Raw genomic sequence first — 22,238 nt, forward strand, 5'->3', positions numbered from 1 at the left:
GAGGAGAATCTGTTTCCTTGCCCCCACCTCAGCTTCTGTATTCCTTGGCTTGGGACCTTTCTTCTTCCTTGAAGGCCAGCAACAGCTGCTCAAGTCCTTCTCACACTGCATCACTCTTGACCTCCTCTCATGCCCATCACTTCTACTTTCAAGGACCGTTCTAAAGGCCCACCTGTGCAACCAGGATAATCTCTCATCTCAAGATCCTTAACTTAATCACATCTGATTCAGTCCAATGGGAATAGGGAGGAGAGAACAGCTGCCTGTGGAAGAGTGGGGAGAGACTCCCTAGGAAATGGGAAGAGGTTGAGTGGAGACTGGGGAGAAGGGGAAGAGAGGTAGAGAGTTGTCAGAGATGATTCAGGCTTTGCACTCCCAGGAGGGTGAGGATAATGGTGTCATTCATCAGGAATATTTGGTTTAGGGAACTGGCATAGTGGTAAATTTAAGTTTGGATCCTTAGAGAAATAACTGACTTTTCCACTTTCAAATTTTGAATGGGGATATAAGATCAATAAAGATTCAAGACATCTACAATCCAGGGAGAGAAATAATGGGTGGGAACGGCTGAGAGTGAGGAGTGTTGACACAGAGACAGGGCACAAAGAAAGTAAAGAAGAGATACCTAGGGTGGGGAGAGACTGAGATGGGAAGAGAGAGAGAACAGAGAAAAAGTGTACAAGTAAGATGGGGAAGAAACACAGACCATGAGGAAGACAGACCAGGCTGGCAAAAGAAGGAGGAAGAGAAAGGCAGGAATATCAACAGAGAGAATCTCAGAAAGGGACCAGCTCAGAGGTTTCTGGCATGAATACATTAGTCAATTTAAATTTCCAGTTCACTTGGGTTGTGCTCACAATTGTAAGTTAATCATTTTTAAGATTGTCTGGAAAGATTTATTTACTTTTGCAGGTTAATTACTGTCACAGCTCCTCTGTTTGTCAGGCTTCCACGTAGACTCTGTGTTCCTGGAGGGGGTGAATTATCCTACCTATAGGACCTTTGGCCCCTCACCTGTCTAATCAAAGGAAGACTTCTTTCCTCTTCCCTTCTCCAAATGGCCTAACTCTTGAATTGTTTTGTCCCTGGAATCTGAGGCCTTGGAAAGATGTGTTGAGGAAAAATGTTTTTCATTCTTTCACAGTTCTTCACAGATATTACAATGCACTAGTGACACACAGGCAGGAGCTTTGGACAGTCTCAACACAACTGGGAGTTTATGGTCCCCGTTTTACAGATGGGAGCAGTGAGTCTGGGCTTTCGTCTAACCCCATACTCAAGGTCACAAGTGGAAAAAGCTGGGAGAATAGGCTTCCTGCAGATGGGGGAAGCAAAACAAGTATTGGCAGGATCACTTAGGAAGACCAGTCGATTGAAACACTGACCCTGGAAAACCTGGAAGCCTTGTATCTAAGGGACTACGGATCTCACTCTGAACCCTGCTCCCAAACTAACTGTGCCCAGGCAGAGTCAGAGGCATGAGAAGGAAGTAGGCTGTAGATTTCCCTTAGCACGGACACCACAGGCACTTTCCGTGTTCACGTTTATTATCTTTCAGTAGAGGAATGAATACTCAGAGAGGTTAACCAAGTTGCCCAGGGTTACCTAGGAGCCAGCAGTGAGCCCAGGGCTAGCTTCCTCTGTTGGGCAGCGCTCCCCGGGGAAGGCGCCCTGCTGGCCCGCCCCGAGGGGTGAGGTCCCTCCGTCACCCCTGCGCCCACTGCCTTGCGCGCCCGGACGCGCCACAGCCACCCTCGGCGTCCGCAGGGGGCGGCCGCGAGGACCACGCGGGCTGGGGGCTGCTGAGCCTGAGGAGCCAGTCTCGGCCGGCCGGGAGGAGGACGATGCTCGGCCAGCCCCGGTGAGCCTGCGCTGCGGTCCCTCCGCCCGCAGACCCGGGCGGGCCCGCGCCTCGCGCTCGCCAGCCTCCCAGTGCGGGGGATGAAGCCCGCACCCGAGGGGGCGGCGGGGAGGGCGCAGGCAGCGGCTGGGAGCGCGGCGGCAGAAGCTTGGCTCCGCGGCGAGAGGTGGCGGGTCCGGTCCGCCAGGGCGCCTCGCTCCCTCGCCTCAGGCGGAGGGTAAGGTGCGGCGAGGGCGCAGGGGTCACGACCCTGCGAGTCCTCGTGTTGGCGGGGACGCGGCGGGGGCGGGGCAGCGCGACGGCGACGCGCTGGGGGCTCTGGACTTATGGGACCCGGCTTTACCTCAGGGATGGGCTGCATGGCGGCTCAGGCTGTAGGTGGGCTGGCTGGTCGTGTAGGACATGCCTCCAGCGTGGGACCACTAGGGTTGGGGCTAGTGCCCTACACTTGTGTACGTAAGTACTTGTGAAACTGTGTGCTCGCTGGCTCTGTGAGGTAGTGTGTGTAAAGGGTGTGTGTGAGAGAGACATAACATAGGCTGTGCGTATATAACCGTGTGTGTGTGTGTGTGTGTGTGTGTGTGTGTGTGTGTGTGTGTGAGAGAAAGAGAGAGAGAGAGGGGGGGGAGAGACAGGGAGAGACAGGGAGAGACAGGGTACATGTGTGGACAGTATGGATGATCCTCTGTCTAACTGTGTGTGTGTGTGTGTGTGTGTGTGTGTGTGTGTGTGAGTGAGACAAGATATGCATACCCGGAGTGTATACCTGGCTGTGTGTGTAAGTGACCGTGAGTGTGTGGCCATGCTGTGCTGCATGAAATGTTCGCTGTGGCTGCCAGTGCTAGCTTCCTGTGGTTGTCTTTCACAGAATCCCAATCCCAATTTAAGATGCATTTCTTCTCAACTTGCTACCCAGTGTGTGGCACTGTGGTGTTAGTTGCCTTTGGAAGAAGTGGTTGTTGATACAGGGAAGTGATGTCTGGCAGAGGTGGAGAAGTCATGGCATGAGCTTGTCTTCCTAGAAGACATTGGTTTGATTTCCCATTGGTTCATTAAAATACACAAAAAATGTTTCTTAGGGTACAGGTTTGGCATGAACCAAACGGTGGCTTTTGATGGAAGGACACTGAGGCTAGTTTGCTCTCCTGTCTTAATATTGCTGGGACGGAGTCCCCAGGTCAATAGCTGTGGGTGACCCTGGAGGTGGTGGGTGGTGTTTGCCTAGTCCCCTGTGTGAAACTTCAGCATCGGTGATGAGGGAGGAGAAGTTGCTGCGTGCTGCTGGTGAGCCCAGATGATGAAGGGAAAGGACACTGGTGATGGATGCAGTTCCCTAGAAACAAGGAAGAAGTCAGGACATGGGATGAGACTCGTGGAGCTCTGAGGAGCAGCTCTCAAGAAACGATCAGTGCGGAAAAAATTAGTATAAAGTAAAGAGGATTTGCATCATCCTCAAGTCGTTTTTCTGTCTTACGTTTATTTTTTCCATGCCACCCTTACTGAGCCTACACTCACTCCTGTGTTTTGGGAAATGTCTTCGTTATAATTATTATTGTGCAGTTCAGTGGGTCATCATTTAAACTCCAGGAGAACTATAGCACATCAGGCTAGCAGGAGCTTCAGGGAGTGTTCAGTTCAGCACATGTTGAGCAGACAGAGGTCCTAGGGCTCAGAGGACAGTGATGCTCTTGGTTCCTCTGAGTTATCTGGATTTCACTCCTGAAGCTGCTCCTTCTAGGGGCCACAGCGGCCTTGTAACCTCCAAACTGAATGTGTTTTCTTCCATTCGAGTTCTTCCGGACCTCCCTGACGCTGTTCATCCCCTCATCTCTTTCCTTAACTTCACAGACTGAAGAACAGCACCTGAAACCCAGCATAAGTACCTGCTACCCAGATCACCTCCTGACTATCCCATCTATTACTGAACCACCACCATCCTTCAAGTCACCCTGGCTGGGAACTGAAGTCACCTCTTTATTTCTCCTCTTTCTTTATCAGTAGCGACCACAGCTTAATCAATAGTCGGGTCTTATCCATTTTTGCTCCATGTCTCTTGAACCTAGTTTTTTTGTTTGTTTTTTATTCCCACTTCCAGCACCTAATCAGGTGAGACCCATATTCAGGGATTTCCAGAGATAGGAACAGATGTAGACTGTGATCATTGAAAAATGCAAAATAAAGGCACATAGAGAAGTCCCTTGATATTATCAGTGAGTAATAAATAAGTTCTTTGGAAGAATCTGGACCTTCTGATGGTTGTAGTATTATGTGACCTAGATCAAGTCTCTTGGCCTTTCTAAATCTCAGTTTCTTCATCTGTGAAATGAAATGGAAGATTTCAACTAGAATCTATTTGCTAAATCATATCCAAGGTTTTTTCCAGCTCTAAAATTATCTGATTATCATTGATATTCTTTGTTTTAGTGAGAAAATTTTATCCTGATGTCTTATGATTACCTTCCAATATCTAACCGTCTTTTTTAAAAAAGAAATTCAGTTTGTCTTCAGGGAAAGGAATTAGGCAAAGGGAAAAGGGTGAAAATGCACTATTGACTTAGTTTTGTGGTTGAGCATTAACTGCACACATCAAGCCTTAGAGTTGAAAAGGTCTTATAGGTCACCCATTCTCACCTCCATCAAGTGCCAAAATCTTCCATACTATTGCCTTTTTGAAAATTAAAAAAAAAAATCCGTCAAGCCTTCTTAAGATAACTTCAAACAACATTGTAATTCAGGGTTTCTCAGACCTCTTGTACCATTAATGTTTTGGGCTAGATAATTTTTTGTTGTGAGGGCCTAGCTTGTCCATAGTAGTACGTTTAGCAGCATCTCTGGCACCAATTAGATGCCAGTAGCAACTCCCTGTTGTGATAACCAAAAATATCTCCAGATATTACCAGTATCTCCTTGGGGGACAAAGTACCCCCCAAACACCTGTTGAGAACGACTGTTGTAATTCAAACACAAGTCTTGGGGTCTTGAACAGACCTTACAACAAAGTATTTTAGTAGATAGATGAACTGCTGTGTTGCTTGCTGCTTTTCCACCCCTTTCCAAATTAGCCACCCTCACACGTTCACCTTTATCCCTTCTGGTTTCTCACTGCCTTGTTGCTATGTCTGGAAATGCTCAAGATGCTGCTGAAGGCTGAGGAGTGTTTTAGAGACAACATAGTAATGATCCTAATAACTTACATTAATCCAGCCCTTATTATGTGCTAGACACAGTTCTAAATGCTTTACATGGATAATCTCATTTAATCTGCATTAAGAATCCTATAAGAGAGATACTTTATTCTCTCCGTCTTAGAGGTGGGGTAACTCATACTTAAGAGAGGTGGAATAACATGTCCAAGTTCATTTAGCTGTGAAGTGGTGGAGCTGGGGTTGGGTTGTGTGCTCCAGAGTCTTTGTTCTGAAACTTTATTCCCCACATTAAACTGCCTCTGAGAATGGGATCTTGATGTTACAGGGTAGAAATGATCTTAAACATTGTCTGTTTCAGTTGTAGAATCAAGTCTGCTTCTAGGAAGATTAGAGACTGTGAGGTTGATAGTTGTGTTCAGTTGACATATTGTGACTTCTTAGCTTTTTTGTCTTCTCTCTCTCTGTAATTCAGGTTATTCAGAAATAGCTCTAAGGCATATGCAGAGTGAGAGAGGTGGTGGCAGGGTTGGTTAAATTGGGGGAGAAGGGCTCAAGGGAAAGGAAGAATGGCAGAAAGAAGCAAACAATGGATGAGACATTTCTTTTTCCATTAAGTCCTCACTATTATCTAAACTTTTGGTATCTCTTTTATCACCCAAACTAAAGTTGCCATATTTTTATCAATTCCCTCCTTCTGTATTCTTCTTGGCCTGCCCTTTCATTCTTCCATTCTGCTTGCTGTTTTTATACTTTGGGGCAGTAGAAAGTAGTACACATTTGGACAGAGGGAAATATAAGTGTGATATAAATAGCCACCAAACAGGCTTATCGATGGGGCTAACCTTAAGTACAGTCAGAGTAAGAATGACTACTTTACCAATTACCATTAATATTGAAGATCCAAGGCAAGCCCTAAGAAGGTTGACTTTAAGACCCTATATCAACATACAGATTGCTGATCCCCACTCCTAGAGTTTCTGATTCAGCGCTTCTGGGTTAGGGTCTGAGGATTTGCATTTCTAACTGATTCTCAGATGATGCTGATGCTGCTGGTCCAGGGACCACAATTTGAAAACCACATGGTTAAGACCCTATAACCAAATAAAGCTCACAACTCACCCACTTGAAATTTTTTAAATAAAAAGATATCTTATTTTTAAGATAACTAAATATTTGGATTTAGGAGAATCAATAAATAAAGCAAGATTGAAAGACAATAACTGCTAGGGGCTAATTGACATCTCTCACGAAGCGTCTAAGCTTTGCCTCTCGTTTTGAATTTCAGAAAAATGTATTCTTTTTCTCAGCTGTGATACTTCTGAGTTAATAGTTATGATCTTAGATCTTTTCTTGTTCCCTCCTTCCACCTACAACTCAATTTGGGTGATAAAAGTCCTCATTAGTCACAGAATAATCCCAATAAAATGTACTTTAATATCTTATCTACTGTCAGATAAATTCTGACCAGTCTTTCTGAGATTAAGAAATATATGTTATCTGTGCATCCAGCGTTTGCTTCCTGTTGCTTTGTACATTTTTCCCTTTCGAATCATCAGCAGCACAATGAAGAAACCCAACAGAAACTCCAGTCAAAACATTAATATGTAACTGATTAATTTTTTTTTAATTTCAATCAGAAAAGTTTCTTTTAAAACCAAATTTCAAACTCAGTCAACTCCTTCCTTCTTCTTGACTGCCAGCATCAGTCTCTTTTTGCATGACCACACATCCTCCACCTAAACAAGGTGTCTCCGAGTACTTACTCAGAAAGATTTAGTTATTGTGAAACTCAGATGCAATTAAAATAATGTTTATTGGATATTTACTCTGTACTGTGGAGTTGTTACACCTAGTCTTTTTAAATTTTTCAATCAGTCACTGAGAGATGAGGGGTTTTTATTTTTGTTGTTTAGAGATGAGGAAACCAAGGCCTGGAAATTTAAATAAACTCTTATATTATTAGAAAGCTAATTGTATTAGTAAATATATATTTTTCCTCATACATAATAAAAGCCAACTTTAGCTTGCTTAAACAGAAAGTGAAATTTATTGGAAGGATAATGGGGCTTCTCATAGATCAAGGAACTAGACCCCAGGAAGGACAGAAACCAGGTCATCTCTGGAGAACTCAGTTGCAGGCATTCACAATCTTCTCCCCATTGCTCTTCAGTTAATATGACACATTCCCACAAGTGTGTCTCTTGGTTCAAACTCTCAAGAGAAAGGATCTGATGGCCCAAGGTCATAGCAGAAGAGTAGTTGCCGTGGGCTCATGCTTGTATTGTGGTAGGTATTCCTAGTAAAAGTGGTCTAGAAGATGCTTGAATGAATATCTCCTGTTGTCACATACCTAGTTGGCAGAGACAGAATTTGAACTCAGGTTTGACTCTAAATCTGATGCATGTCTCCTACCAGAGGGATAGTTGAGAGAGAAACACATTAATTTGGCATGTAATAATGGCCATTTGCCTTTGTTTTCAAGGTCCTCCCCATGTTAACCATTCCCTGTGTAGGGTCCTGCACCTTTCGTTTGTGCATACCTCCTGGTTTCTCATACTTCTGTGACTGCATCCTGGCTCCTCCCTGTCAATCTGGTCTCTATGGCTTCTCACTCTGCTTATGCATGTCATGCCTCTGGCTCACCTAGCACAGCTCTGACTCACAGTTTGTACGAGCTGAAGGGATCTATCATCTTGTCCCATCTTCTACCTCTATAGTAAATAATCATTTCTAAAATATGACAAGCACTTACCGTGAGCATTGCTGAGAGCTCTATATCTGATCCAACTCTTCTACCAAACGTGTTGTTGCCTTTGTGGGGGTTTATTTCCCAATATTTTATTGTAAAAAAACGACTTAAAAGTTGAAAGACTTGTATAGTGAATACCCATATACTTACCACATAGGTTCTACAATTAACATTTTACTAACTTGCTCTATCATATTACTATCTATTCACTCCTCTATCCATTCAGCAATTCATTTTTTGGATGATTTCAAAGTAAGCTGTTGTTCCTTTTTTAAAAATTTTTAAAATTTTTTATTTTTATTTTTTTAAACATCTTTATTGGAGTATAATTGCTTTACAACGGTGTGTTAGTTTCTGCTTTATAACAAAGTGAATCAGTTATACATATACACATGTTCCCGTATCTCCTCCCTCTTGCGTCTCCCTCCCACCCTCCCTATCCCACCCCTCTAGGTGGTCACAAAGCACCGAGCTGATCTCGCTGTGCTATGTGGCTGCTTCCCACTAGCTCTGTATTTTACATTTGGTAGTGTATGTATGTCCATGCCACTCTCTCACTTCGTCCCAGCTTACCCTTCCCCCTCCCCGTGTCCTCAAGTCCATTCTCTATGTCTGCGTCTTTATTCCTGTCCCTCCCTAGGTTCTTCAGAACCTTTTTTTTTTACATTCCATATATATGTGTATATGTGTTAGCATACAGTATTTGCTTTTCCCTTTCTGACTTACTTCACTCTGTATGACAGACTCTAGGTCCATCCACCTCACTACAAGTAACTCAATTTCATTTCTTTTTATGGCTGAGTAATATTCCAATGTATATATGTGCCACATCTTCTTTATCCATTCATCTGTCGATGGACACTTAGGTTGCTTCCATGTCCTGGCTATTGTAAATAGAGCTGCAATGAACATTGCAGTACATGACTCTTTTTTTTTTTTTTAATTAATTAATTAATTAATTTATTTTTGGCTGTGTTGGGTCTTCGTTTCTGTGCGAGGGCTTTCTCTAGTTGCGGCAAGTGGGGGCCACTCTTCATTGTGGTGTGCGGGCCTCTCGCAGTCGCGGCCTCTCTTGTTGTGGAGCACAGGCTCCAGATGCGCAGGCTCAGTAGTTGTGGCTCACGGGCCTAGTTGCTCCGCGGCATGTGGGATCTTCCCAGACCAGAGCTCAAACCCGTGTCCCCTGCATTGGCAGGCATATTCTCAACCACTGCGCCCCCAGGGAAGCCCCATGACTCTTTGAATTATGGTTTTCTCAGGGTATATGCCCAGTAGTAGGTTTGCTGGGTCGTATGGTAGTTCTATTTTTAGTTTTTTAAGGAAACTCCATACTGTTCTCCATCAGTTTACATACCCACCAAAAGTGCAAGAGGGTTCCCTTTTCTCCAAATCGTCTCCAGCATTTATTGTTTGTAGATTTTTTGATGATGGCCATTCTGACTGGTGTAAGGTGGTACCTCATAGTAGTTTTGATTTGCATTTCTCTAATGATTAGTGATGTTGAGCATCTTTTCATGTATTTGTTGGTAATCTGTATGTCTTCTTTGGTCTTCTGCCCATTTTTGGATTGGGTTGTTTGTTTTTTTGATATTGAGCTGCATGAGCTGCTTGTAAATTTTAGAGATTAATCCTTTGTCAGTTACTTCATTTGCAAATACTTTCTCCCATTCTGAGGGTTGTCTTTTCAACTTGTTTATGGTTTCCTTTGCTGTGCAAAAGCTTTGAAGTTTCATTAAGTCCCATTTGTTTATTTTTGTTTTTATTTCCATTTCTTCAGGAGGTGGGTCAAAAAAGATCTTGCTGTGATTTATGTCATAGAGTATTCTGCCTATGTTTTCCTCTAAGAGTTTTATAGTGTCTGGCCTTACATTTAGGTCTTTATTCCATTTTGAGTTTACTTTTGTGTATGGTGTTAGGGAGTGTTCTAATTTCATTCTTTTACATGTAGCTGTCCAATTTTCCCAGCACCACTTACTGAAGAGGCTTACAATGGAGCACCATATACTCCATTGTATATTCTTGCCTCCTTTATCAAAAATAAGGTGACCATAGGTGCATGGGTTTATCTCTGGGCTTTCTATTCTGGGCTTTCTATTCTGTCCCATTGATCTATATTTCTCTTTTTGTGCCAGTACCATACTGTCTTGATTACTTTGATTACTTGATTACTTGATTAGCTTTGTAATATAGTCTGAAGTCAGGGAGCCTGATTCCTCCAGCTCTGTTTTTCTTTCTCAGGATTGCTTTGGCTATTCAGGGTCTTTTGTGTTTCCATACAAACTGTGAAATTTTTTGTTCTAGTTCTGTGAAAAATGCCATTGGTAGTTTGATGGGGAATGCATTGAATCTGTAGATTGCTTTGGGTAGTATAGTCCTTTTCATAGTGTTGATTCTTCCAATCCAAGAATATGGTATATCTCTCCATCTGATTGTATCATCTTTAATTTCTTTCATCAGTGCCTTATAGTTTTCTGCATACAGGTCTTTTCTCTCAGGTAGGTTTATTCCTAGGTATTTTATTCTTCTTGTTGCAGTGGTAAATGGGAGTGTTTCCATAATTTCTCTTTCAGATTTTTCATCATTAGTGTATAGGAATGCAAGAGATTTCTGTGCATTAATTTTGTGTCCTGCTACTTTACCAGATTCATTGATTAGCTCTAGTAGTTTTCTGGTAGCATCTTTAGGGTTCTCTGTGTATACTATCTTGTTATCTGCAAACAGTGACAGCTTTACTTCTTCTTTTCCAATTTGGATTCCTTTTATTTCCTTTTCTTCTCTGATTGCTGTGGTTAAAACTTCCAAAACTATGTTGAATAATAGTGGTGATAGTGGGCAACCTTGTCTTTTCCTGATCTTAGAGGAAAAGGTTTCAGTTTTTCAATATTGAGAACGATGTTGGCTGTGGGTTTGTTATATATGGCCTTTATTATGTTGAGGTAAGTTCCCTCTGTGCCTACTTTCTGGAGGGTTTTTATCATAAATGGTTGTTGAATTTTGTCGAAAGTTTTTCTGCATCTGTTGAGATGATCATATGGTTTTTCTCCTTCAATTTGTTAATATGTTTTATCACATTGATTTGCATATATTGAAGAAACCTTGCATTCCTGGGATAAATCCCACTTGATCATGGTGTATGATCTTTTTAGTGCGCTGTTGGATTCTGTTTGTATTTTGCTAGTATTCTGCTAATATTTTGTTGAGGATTTTTGCATCTGTGTTCATCAGTGATATTGGCCTGTAGTTTTCTTTCTTTGTGACATCTTTGTCTGGTTTTGGTATCAGGGTGATGGTAGCCTTGTAGAGTGAGTTTGGGAGTGTTCCTCCCTCTGCTATATTTTGGACGAGTTTGAGAAGGATATGTATCAGTTCTTCTCTAAATGTTGATAGATTTCACCTGTAAAGCCATCCAGTCCTGGGCTGTTGTTTGTTGGAATATGTTTAATCACAGTTTCAATTTCAGTGCTTGTGATTGGTCTGTTTTATTTCCTATTTCTTCCTGGTTCAGTCTCAGAGGGTTGTGCTTTTCTAAGAATTTGTCCATTTTTTCCAGGTTTGTTCGTTTTAATGGCATATGGTTGCTTGTAGTAATCTCTCATGATCCTTTGTACTTCTACAGTGTCAGTTGTTACTTCTCCTTTTTCATTTCTAATTCTATTTATTTGAGTCTTCTCCCTTTTTTCTTGATGAGTCTGGTTAATGGTTTAATAATTTTGTTTATCTTCTCAAAGAACCAGCTTTTAGTTTTATTGATCTCCGCTATTGTTTCCTTCATTTCTTTTTCATTTATTTCTGATCTGATCTTTATGATTTCTTTCCTTCTGCTAACTTTGTGGGGTTTTTTTCTTCTTTCTCTGATTGCTTTAGGTGTAAGGTTAGGTTGTTTATTTGAGATTTTTCTTGCTTCTTGAGGTAAGATTTTATTGCTATAAACTTCTCTCTTACAACTGCTTTTGCTGCATCCATAGGTTTTGGGTCATTGTGTTTTCATTGTGATTTGTTTCTAGGTACTTTCTGATTTCCTCTTTGATTTCTTCAGTGATCTCTTTGTTATTTAGTAGTGTACTGTTTAGCCTCCATGTGTTTGTATTTTTTACAGATTATTTCCTGTAATTGATATCTAGTCTCATAGCGTTGTGGTCAGAAAAAAAAACTTGATATGATTTCAATTTAAGAAAATTTACCGTGGCTTGATTTGTGACCCAAGGTATGATCTATCCTGGAGAATGTTGCATGAGCACTTGAGAAGAAAGTGTATTCTAGGGCTTCCCTGGTGGTGCAGTGGTTGAGAGTCCACCTGCCAATGCAGGGGATGTGAGTTCGTGCCCTGGTCTGGGAAGATCCCACATGCCGCGGAGTGGCTACGCCCGTGAGCGATGGCCGCTGAGCCTGCGCGTCCGGAGCCTGTGCTTCACAACGGGAGAGGACACAACAGTGAGAGGCCCGTGTACCGCAAAAAAAAAAAAGTGTATTCTGTTGATTTTGGATTGAATATCCTATAAATATCAATTAAATTCATCTTGTTTTATGTATCATTTAAAGCTTGTGTTTCCTTATTTATTTTTATTTTGGATCATCTATCAATTGGTGAAAGTGGGGTGTTAAAAGTCCCCTACGATTTTGTTACTGTCGATTTCCCCTTTTATAGCTGTTAGCATTTGCCTTATGAATTGAGGTGCTCCTATGTTGGCTGAATAAATGTTTACAGTTGTTGTATCTTCTTCTTGGATAGATCCCTTGATCATTATGTAGTGTCCTTCTTTGTTTCTTGTAATAGTCTTTATTTTATTTTTTATTTATTTATTTTTTTTGTGGTATGCGGGCCTCTCACTGTTGTGGCCTCTCCCGTTGCAGAGAACAGGCTCCGGGCGCGCAGGCTCAGCGGCCATGGCTCGTGGGCCCAGCCACTCCGTGGCATGTGGGATCTTCCTGGACTGGGGCACGAACCCGTGTCCCCTGCATCGGCAGCCGGACTCTCAACCACTGTGCCACCCGGGAAGCCCTGTAATAGTCTTTATTTTAAAGTGTATTTTGTGTGATATGAGAATTGCTACTGCAGCTTTCTTTTGATTTCCATTTGCATGGAATATATTTTTCCATCCCCTCACTTTCAGTCTGTATGTGTCCTTAGGTCTGAAGTGGGTCTCTTGTAGACAGCATACATATGGGTCTTGTTTTTGTATCCATTCAGCCAGTATATATCATTTGGTTGGAGCATTTAATCCATTTACATTTAAGGTAATTATCAATATGTATGTTCCTATTACCATTTTCTTAATTGTTTTGGGTTTGTTATTGTAGGTCTTTTTCTTCTCCTGTGTTTCCTGCCTAGAGAAGTTCCTTTAGCATTTGTTGTAAAGCTAGTTTGGTGGTGCTGAATTCTCTTAGCTTTTGCTTGTCTGTAAAGGTTTTAATTTCTCCATCGAATCTGAAGGAGACCCTTGCTGGGTAGAGTAAACTTGATTGTAGATTTTTCCCTTTCATCACTTTAAATATGTCCTGCCACTCCCTTCTGGCTTGCAGAGTTTCTGCTGAAAGATCAGCTGTTAACCTTATGGGGATTCGCTTGTATGGTATTTGTTGCTTTTCCCTTGCTGCTTTTAATATTTTTTCTTTGTTTTTAATTTTTGATATTTTGATTAATATGTGTCTTGGCATGTTTTTCCTTGGATTTATCCTGTATGGGACTCTCTGCGCTTCCTGGACTTGATTGACTATTTCGTTTCCCATATTAGGGAAGTATTCAACTATAATCTCTTCAAATAATTTCTCAGTCCCTTTCTTTTTCTCTTCCTCTGGGATGCCTATAATTTGAATGTTGGTGTTTTCAGTGTTGTCCCAGAGATCTCTGAGTCTGTCCTCAATTCTTTTCATTCTTTTACTTTATTCTGCTCTGCAGTAGTTCTTTCCACTATTTTATCTTCCAGGTCACTTATCCGTTTTTCTGCCTCAGTTATTCCACTCTTGATTCCATCTAGGGAATTTTTAATTTCATTTATTGTGTTGTTCATCATTGTTTGCTCTTTAGTTCTTCTAGGTCCTTGTTAAATGTTTCTTGTATTTTCTCCATTCTATTTCTGAGATTTTGGATCATTTTTACTATCATTACTCTGAATTCTGTTTCAGGTGGACTGCCTATTTCCTCTTCATTTGTTTGGTTGGGTGGGTTTTTACCTTGCTCCTTCATCTGATGTGTGTTTCTCTTTTAATTTTGCTTAATTTATTGTGTCTGGGGTCTCCTTTTCAAAGGCTGCAGGTTCGTAATTCCCGTTTTTTTGGTGTCTGCCCCCAGTGGCTAAGGTTGGTTCAGTGGGTTGTGTAGGCTTCCTGTTGTAGGGGACTGGTGCCTGTGTTCTGGTGGATGAGGCTGGATCTTGTCCTTCTGGTGGGCAGGACCATGTCCGGTAGTGTGTTTTGGGGTGTCTGTGACCTTATTATGATTTTAGGCAGCCTCTCTAATGGGTGGGGTTGTGTACCTGTCTTGCTAGTTGTTTGGCATAGGGTTCCAGCACTGTAGTTTACTGGTTGTTGAGTGGAGCTTGGTCTTAGCTTTGAGATGGAGATCTCTGGGAGAGCTTTCGCTGTTTGATATTATGTGGGGCCAGGAGGTCTCTGGTGGACCAGTGTCTTGAACTCAGCTCTCCCACCTCAGAGACACAGGCCTGACACCCGGCCAGAGCACCAAGACCCTGTCAGCTACACGGCTCAGAAGAAAAGGAGAATAAAAGAAAGAAAGAATGCAAATAAATAAAATAAAATAATTAAAATGGAAAATTTAAATAAATTATTAGAAATAAAAAAATTAAAAAGTAATTAAAAAAAAAGGAAAGCAAAAAGCAACCAAACCAAAAAACAGATCCACCAATGATAACAAGTGCTAAAAACTATACTAAAAAAACAAAAAGCAAAAAACAAAAAAATGGATAGACAGAACCCTAGGGCAAATGGTAAAAGCAAAGCTATATAGAGAAAATCACACAAAGAAGCATACACAAGAACACTCACAAAAAGAGAAAAAGAAAAAAAAAATATGTCTATATATGAAAAAAAAGGAAGAGAGCAACCAAATCAATAAAGAAATCTACCAATGATAATAAGCTCTAAATACTAAACTAAGATAAACATAAAACCAGAAACCAGTCAGGCGCATACAGCAAACCCCAAGTCTACAGTTGCTCCCAAAGTCCACCACCTCAATTGTGGGATGTTTCGTTATCTATTCAGGTATTCCACAGATGCAGGGTACATCAAAGTTGATTGTGGAGATTTAATCCTCTGCTCCTGAGGCTGCTGGGGGAAATTTCCCTTTCTCTTCTTTGTTTGCACAGCTCCTGAGTTTCACCTTTGGATTTGCCCCTGCCTTTGCGTGTAGGTCGCCTGAGGGCATCTGTTACCCGCCCAGACAGGACGGGGTTAAAGTAGCAGCTGATTAGGGGGCTCTGGTTCACTCAGGCCAGGGGGAAGGAGGGGTACGGATGCTGGGTGAGCCTCCAGCTGCAGAGGCTGGCATGACATTGCATCAGCCTGAGGTGTGCCTTGTGTTCTCCCGGGGAAGTTGTCCCTGCATCACGGGACGCTGGCAGTGGTGAGCAGCACAGGCTCCCGGGAGGGGAGGTGTGGATAGTGACCTGTGCTCGCACACAGGGTTCTTGGTGGTTGCAGCAGCAGCCTTAGCGTCCCATGCCTGTCTCTGGTGTCTGCGCTGATAGACATGGCTCGCGCCCATCTCTGGAGCTCATTTAGGTGGTGCTCTGAATCCCGTCTCCTTGTGCACCCCGAAACAATGGTCTCTTGCCTGTTAGGCAGGTCCAGACTTTTTCCCGGACTACCTCCCGGCTAGCTGTGGCTCACTAGCCCCCTTCAGGCTGTGTTCGCGCAGCCAACCCCAGTCCTCTCCCTGGGATCTGACCTCCGAAGCCCGAGCCTCAGTTCCCAGCCCCCGCCCGCCCCGGCAGGTGAGCAGACAAGCCTCTCAGGCTGGTGAGGGCTGGTCGGCACCGATCCTCTGTGCAGGACTCTCTCCGCTTTGCGCTCTGCACCCCTGTTGCTGCGCTGTCCTCTGTGGCTCCAAAGCTTCCTCCTCCTCCCCCTCCCACCCCTGTCTCCACCAGTGAAGGGGCTTCCTAGTGTGTGGAAACCTTTCCTCCTTTACAGCTCCTTCTCTGAGGTTCAGGTCCCATCCCTATTCTTTTGTCTCTGTTTATTCTTTTTTGTTTTGCCCTACCCAGGCACGTGGGGAGTTTCTTGCCTTTTGGGAAGTCTGAGGTCTTCTGCCAGCGTTCAGTAGGTGTTCTGTAGGAGCTCTTCCTCATTTTTGATGTATTTGTGGGGAGGAAGGTGATCTCCATGTCTTACTCCTCTGCCATCTTGAAGGTCTCTCTTAAGCTGTTGTTTCTAATTCTCGTTTTTATCACTGGGAAACTGAGACCAAGACAGGTGACATGACTTGCCTAACGTCATTCCTGAGGAGGTAGTGGATTTAATGCTGTTGCTCTGACTCCCCCAAACCATTTTCTTAACCTCCAAGCAGCATTGTATCTCCTGGAAGGGGAGAAAGAAAGACTCACTCAGGGTCACTTAGTGGCAGGGCAATGACCAGCACCCAGGTCGTCTGATTCTCAAGCTCCTGAAATTTCCATTGCATTGAGCCGTGATAGTCTACTTTCCACGTAGAAGCAGTGTGTCTTCTGCTTCACAAATATAGGTACTTTACAACCTACCAAATCTCTGGAAAACCTGAGTTTTGACAGATGATTTTGCAAAACACTCTTCCTTCTCAACATTTTAAAATAATTTGTGGAAATGATAGGCTGGGAAATTATCATTCTAGATAACTTTTTACAGTGTTCAGAGAACTTTCACATGTGTTATCTTATTTGAACTTCATGAGTTATAGCAGATATGCAAGACAGGTGGGCTGGATATCTTAAACATGTTGAACAGCTGGAGACCTTGCGCTTATGGAAGCAAAATGAGGAACTCAGTGTCACATACTGCTATGAACAAAGTTGGGCTTTCGTAAAAAAAAATTATTCTCTTTCAGGTGGCGGTAGACATTCTGTAAGTTTTGGTGAGCTACATAAATATCTAATTAATAAAACTGAACTGGAAAAGTTGATCTGCATCCTTTATGGTATAACTTAATGGTTGAAAGGTCTGGGCTCTGGTGTGGCCTTGGATAACATCTTCTTTCTATGCCTGAGTTTCCTTGTCTGTGAAATGGTATAATTGTAGTACTCCTTTGTAGCATGATGTGAAGATGAAATGAGGCAATGCATGTGAAGAATTTGGTACTTAGTATGTGTTAAACAAATATCAGTTACAGAAACATGTCATTACTCCTCTCCTCCTTCTTCCCCAGGAGCCTTCTCTTTTGTGTTAAGTGGGCCCCTTTAAAATCTATGGTTTGGTTTTATATTTTCCAAGAGGTTTTTTGGGGAACTATTGGTAGGAAACTGTGGGCAGCAGCCTTTTGGGAGGTAACATCTTATTAGTCCAGTAAAGATGCAGCTTCTGCCCAAGAATTTACATCTAAGCTCTAAATAGCACACGTCCTTTGAGATTGCACTGGCATCCTTAATTGTATATGATAATCAGCACATGATATCTGAAGTAGAGAGTTCTGTATACACTGCTTTCTACTCCAGGAGGTTCAGGAGAAATGGAAAAGAGTGAGGACAGAAGAGGTATATATGCTGGCGGAGACTTTTCTTTTGGCATGCATAACAAATATTGTAATCCTGGTCTCTCAGCTGATGAGGCATTTAAACAGATACAGGAAAACAATTAAAGAGGATTTCAGAAGGGTGTGCTCACCTGGTGGATTGCAATCCAACCTTGATGTGTTTTCCAAACTGCTGTCCATGAATCATCTGCACCAGAATCACTGAGACATTTGTTAAAATGCAGATTCCTAGACCTGGTGATTCAGATGTTCTTTGAGTGAGGCACCTGAATCTGCAGTTTTGCAAGTGATTTTTAGGTATTCGAATGTTTGAGAACAACTACTGTCAGCAGCATAATTCTGCGAGATACAAAACACTAATTTGGAAGCTTAATTTAGATGGAATGCAGATTTTGGCTTGACCTGCTCCCAGTTCCAGGCCTCTGAAATCGGTGGTGACAAAACCCTTAGGGTATTTTCAGGTTCAGCTTTCAGGGACCTATTCTGTAGAGAAGAAGAATAATTTCTGTAACCACATCCCAAAGTAGGGGAGATCAGCCCCCAGGTGCCTAGCTGCCTTTGTGGAGAAGTAGAGTATGAAACATATAGACTCCAATGACTGAGGCACTGCCAAACTGGAGACCACCTTGATGCAATAGCTGGCTAACATTATATTGTGAACTTTCTGGGCACCTGCTTTGTAAGTATTCATTTTCATTTATTTTTTGCAGTAACCTTGTAATATTGGTATTATGCTTACCCCTGTTATACAGATGAGGCCACTGAGGCTAAGAAAAGTAAGTAATTTGTCCAAGGGCATACTGGTAATTGATGCCTTGAATCAGGGGCTGGCAAACTATCTGATTGGCTGCCTGTTTTTGACTGGCCTGCAAGCTCAGAATGGTTTTTACATTTTGTAATTGTTGAAAAAAATCTAAAGAAGTATACTATTTTGTGACAAGTGAAAATTATATGAGATTCAAATTCAGTGTCCACAAATAAATTTTATTGGAAAACAGTCATGCTCATTCATTTATGTATTGTCTATGGCTGTTTTCATACTATAACACCAGTTGAGTAGCTGTGATAATGATCTGATGCTTGAAAAAGCCTAAAACATTTGCTAAATGGCCCTTTACAGAAAACAAAAAACAAAAAAACAACTGCCAATCTCTGCTTTAAACCACTATGCTAGCATTTCCCAAACTTCAGTCATTTGAGTACTACCCTTGTGATTCTTGCCACCTTCTCATGCAAGCATCTGGAGCATTATCTACATAGCACTTTTCTTTAGATCAATTAGTTTTCCTTAAATAAATTTATTTTACAGAGAAAGAAAATTATAAGTGGAAACCAGTACCAATTGCAAGAGATGGAAGGTAACTGTAAAAAACAAATGCAAAAAACACAATGTATCAGATTTCAGCTAAATAGTTGGAGCAGATACTATCAACTGTTCCTCCCATTTTCCCACAGATCCCCTTACCATTTCTTTGTATACCATCCTGACTTCCAATGATGAACCAACATAATTTTTGGAGGGCTGTCCTCAGTCTGCTGAAATCAACCTTTCTCACAAGCAGAATGGACTGGAGATGCCTGGGAATCCATGTCCCCCTGTGGACAGCTCTTAAGCAATACAAAATGGCTGTGGGAGTATCAGTACCCCAGTTCCCTCCCCATTTGTCCAGGATAATTCTGAGGCATAAGTTTTACACTGTTTCCCAGAAGTTCCCTGTGGGATTAAGCTTCAGTGTCTTATAAGCTGCTTTTCATCCTCTTTCCTGTATCATTACTTCCCTGCCAGTGTACCTGCACCTGCCAAATCAACTATGTGCATCTATTTAATCCTCACCTCAAGATCTGCTTCTTAGGGGGACCCCAGTAAGACAGTAGTGTTTCTAACAAAAGACTGTGAACCTTCAACCTGTTTTTTATTATAAAAGAGAGATTACCAAATATCAGGAAGGACTCGAAGATAAGCTAACACGTATATGAATCCTTTTCTTCAGTGTAAACAACAGTGATTAAAAAAGAAAATGAATAAACACATTTTTTTACCATATGATCCAATGGTACTTCTATCCACCTATTGCCTAATATCATGTGCTTTCTCCAGGAGACATGAGAAAACTTTGGGAGATCTATGTTTTACCTTAAGGAGTCATCCCAAGAACAGCAGCATCAGCAATACCTGGGCATTTGTTAGAAATGCAAATTATTCATTCTAAACTTACTGGATCAGAAACTTGGGGGTAGGACTCAGCCATTGTGTTTTAACAAGCCTCCAGGTGATTCTCATGCATGCTTAAACTTGAGAACCACTGCTCTACAGTAAACAGTCTCTTATTTAGTTCTGCTCTTGCTGCATTCCTGGATTTCATCAGAATTCAGAATCATCCAAGACTTGCTTCGTCCCCTCAAACGTGACTGACGGATGGTTTTCTGGCTTCTGTTTGAGCCTCCCACTGAGGTGGACCTTGTTACTTGCCAAGGCACACAGGTCAACAATTGGACAGCTCTGATGTCAGATGATTTACCTCATAATGCGGTTCAAACTTCTCTTGAGACTCCCACTATCTCCCCTTTGGCAACACAAAGACAAGGCTACTTGCTTCTCTAATTATGAAGTTGAACATTCATATCATGTCATGCCATTCATTCAAAAATACTGGTCACGTACTGTGTCTCTTTCCATGTAGAACCTGTGGCCATATTGGGAGTGGGACATTAATCAAGTGATCAGAAAAATAAATATATAAATAAATGACTTGAATCTTCTTTTTTTCTTCAGGAAATATCCAGATCCACATTTAATTGGATCTGATTTCTTGTAACCTCACAGTCCTCATCATGTTATTTGGGGGTGGTGGGGGATCTATACCTTAAAAAAATATGATTTCTAGAAATGCTGTAGATATACTCCATTCAGTTCTACATGAAATGGAAGTTCATATTCCTCCTTTACATTTCCTGTAATCCATTTTTTCCCCAGAGGTAGAATGGGTATGCCTCTTAAATATTCTTTCATTGGTTAAGGGCTGTTTTCAATATCAGTTTTTTAATAAAGGGACTATAGCTGAGAAATGTTTTCTTACCTAGAAAGAATATTCTTAATTATTTTGAAAAAAATTAAAAGCCATTTTGCATGCTCATTGTATATATTAGCATGGTGGTCCCTTAAGTGTAACTGAGTTGGCATCTGTTTGGATTTTCAGTTATGGAAATGAAACATCTAGAAGGTTTGTATTTAGACTAAATCTTTCTAGATGACTTAGCACAAGTGGCATTTTGACTACCAGCCCTAGAAAGAGACACTTGCAATGAAGATCCAGCTCCTGGAATACAGACTCTTTTTTTTCATGGTTTATATGCATTTGCACTTGTGAACTACCATCACTTAGTGTCTAGATAAACAAATAATGTAAATATTTTCAGGACTAATTTACAGAGAGAAATTCTTTTAGAGGGTATGATCAGCTGATTGAAGTAAAAAAAAAAAATGGTGAAATAACATCCTATAAATTCCAAATATTTCCCAGAAAACAAAGTCATAGTAAATAGCTAAGAAGAGGGCTCTTTTTCTTCCATTTAGTGAGAATTTGCACGGTTGCAATTTTTCAGATGATCCAAGAGTTTTTATCACAGTGAAGGTTACTAGGAAATCATGATCACCATGGGATGCAGAAGACTATTTGGGGGAATGCTTGTGTGTTTGATCCTGGTGAGATTGGCTGTTTTGGTACATATGGCTGGTAGTGAGTTAGGGTAATGAGGTGATGAGGCCAACAACAAGCATTTGACAGCTAACTCTTAGCGAATATCTGGCTTTAGTTAATTGCACATTACATTGCTCTTCTTTTAGTCCCACCTGTTCCGAAATGTCTGTGATCATGCTCAGGAGATGGAGCCTGTTTGGGACAGTATATGTGAATTGATCATACATTTTTTTAATTTGGAAAATCATTCAAAACACTTGGTCTTTTGCTGGGGATTTGAGCAGAACTAACACAGACTATCACGGTCCTACAGTTTTAGCATTGGAAGAAACCTTATCAGTCACCAGAATCACATTTCTTGTTTAGACATCCTTAAATAATTACCCACAAGCTGCCTAAATGCCTCTAATGACAAGCAACTCACCTTTTCAAAATTTCCTTTAACTTCCGAGAAGTTCTAATTCCTTGAAATTTCTCCCTTTGTTCACCCTGTCCAGTACTCTCTGGCCTAGTTGATTCTACAGTTGGGACAGTTGAGACCTAGACTGATGAACAGACTTGCTTAAGAATAGGAACAGTGAGTTAGTAGCGGGTCAAGCTAAGTGACTCCTGGTCCAGTGTTCCTTCCATTGTGCCAAGCTCCCACCCTCAATTTGGCAATTAAGATAAATAATGTTTTACTTATTCCTGACACTTGTCCAAAACAAAGGTATTGGAATATGCCCTTTGATGTAGAAATTTAACCCATGTAGGCATACTCTATAAAGAAACGTGGTCAATCTATGCACAGTTATGCATGAATATCCGCCCATGCGGCCAAAACCAAAGGAAAAAAACCGAAGTGCAGCAAAGCAAACTGAGGTTATGACATAGCTCCAAGTTGGCAGGTGTTGGCACTGTACCAAACTACATCAATATTTCACTCCAATAGGTGGGGACTATTTACAGGTGAGCCCTGTGCTCACACTTCTCATAATAGAGATGCAACTACACACCTTCTGTTAACCATTAACAGCTGTTCCACAGCAATCTTTCAGAGTATTCTGAGTAAAAGAACAAGGGTAAAGATGGGGTGTGCTTACCTTCGGGGTTTGCCCTTTAG

General features: G+C 41.7%; 1 protein-coding gene across 2 annotated transcripts in view; it reads left to right on the top strand.

Moving 5' to 3' along the window:
- The first annotated feature begins 1,592 nt into the window (after positions 1-1,592).
- The window catches only part of HTR4 (5-hydroxytryptamine receptor 4), a 182,161-nt gene continuing 161,515 nt past the window's right edge, over positions 1,593-22,238 (top strand). For both annotated transcript variants that reach the window (XM_060008588.1, XM_060008587.1), the window contains exon 1: positions 1,593-1,861. The gene's annotated coding sequence lies outside the window, so the exon portion shown is untranslated. The remainder of the gene's footprint in view (positions 1,862-22,238) is intronic.

The sequence above is a fragment of the Delphinus delphis genome, chromosome 3, assembly GCF_949987515.2.
Source record: "Delphinus delphis chromosome 3, mDelDel1.2, whole genome shotgun sequence".
NCBI classification, from domain to species: domain Eukaryota; kingdom Metazoa; phylum Chordata; class Mammalia; order Artiodactyla; family Delphinidae; genus Delphinus; species Delphinus delphis.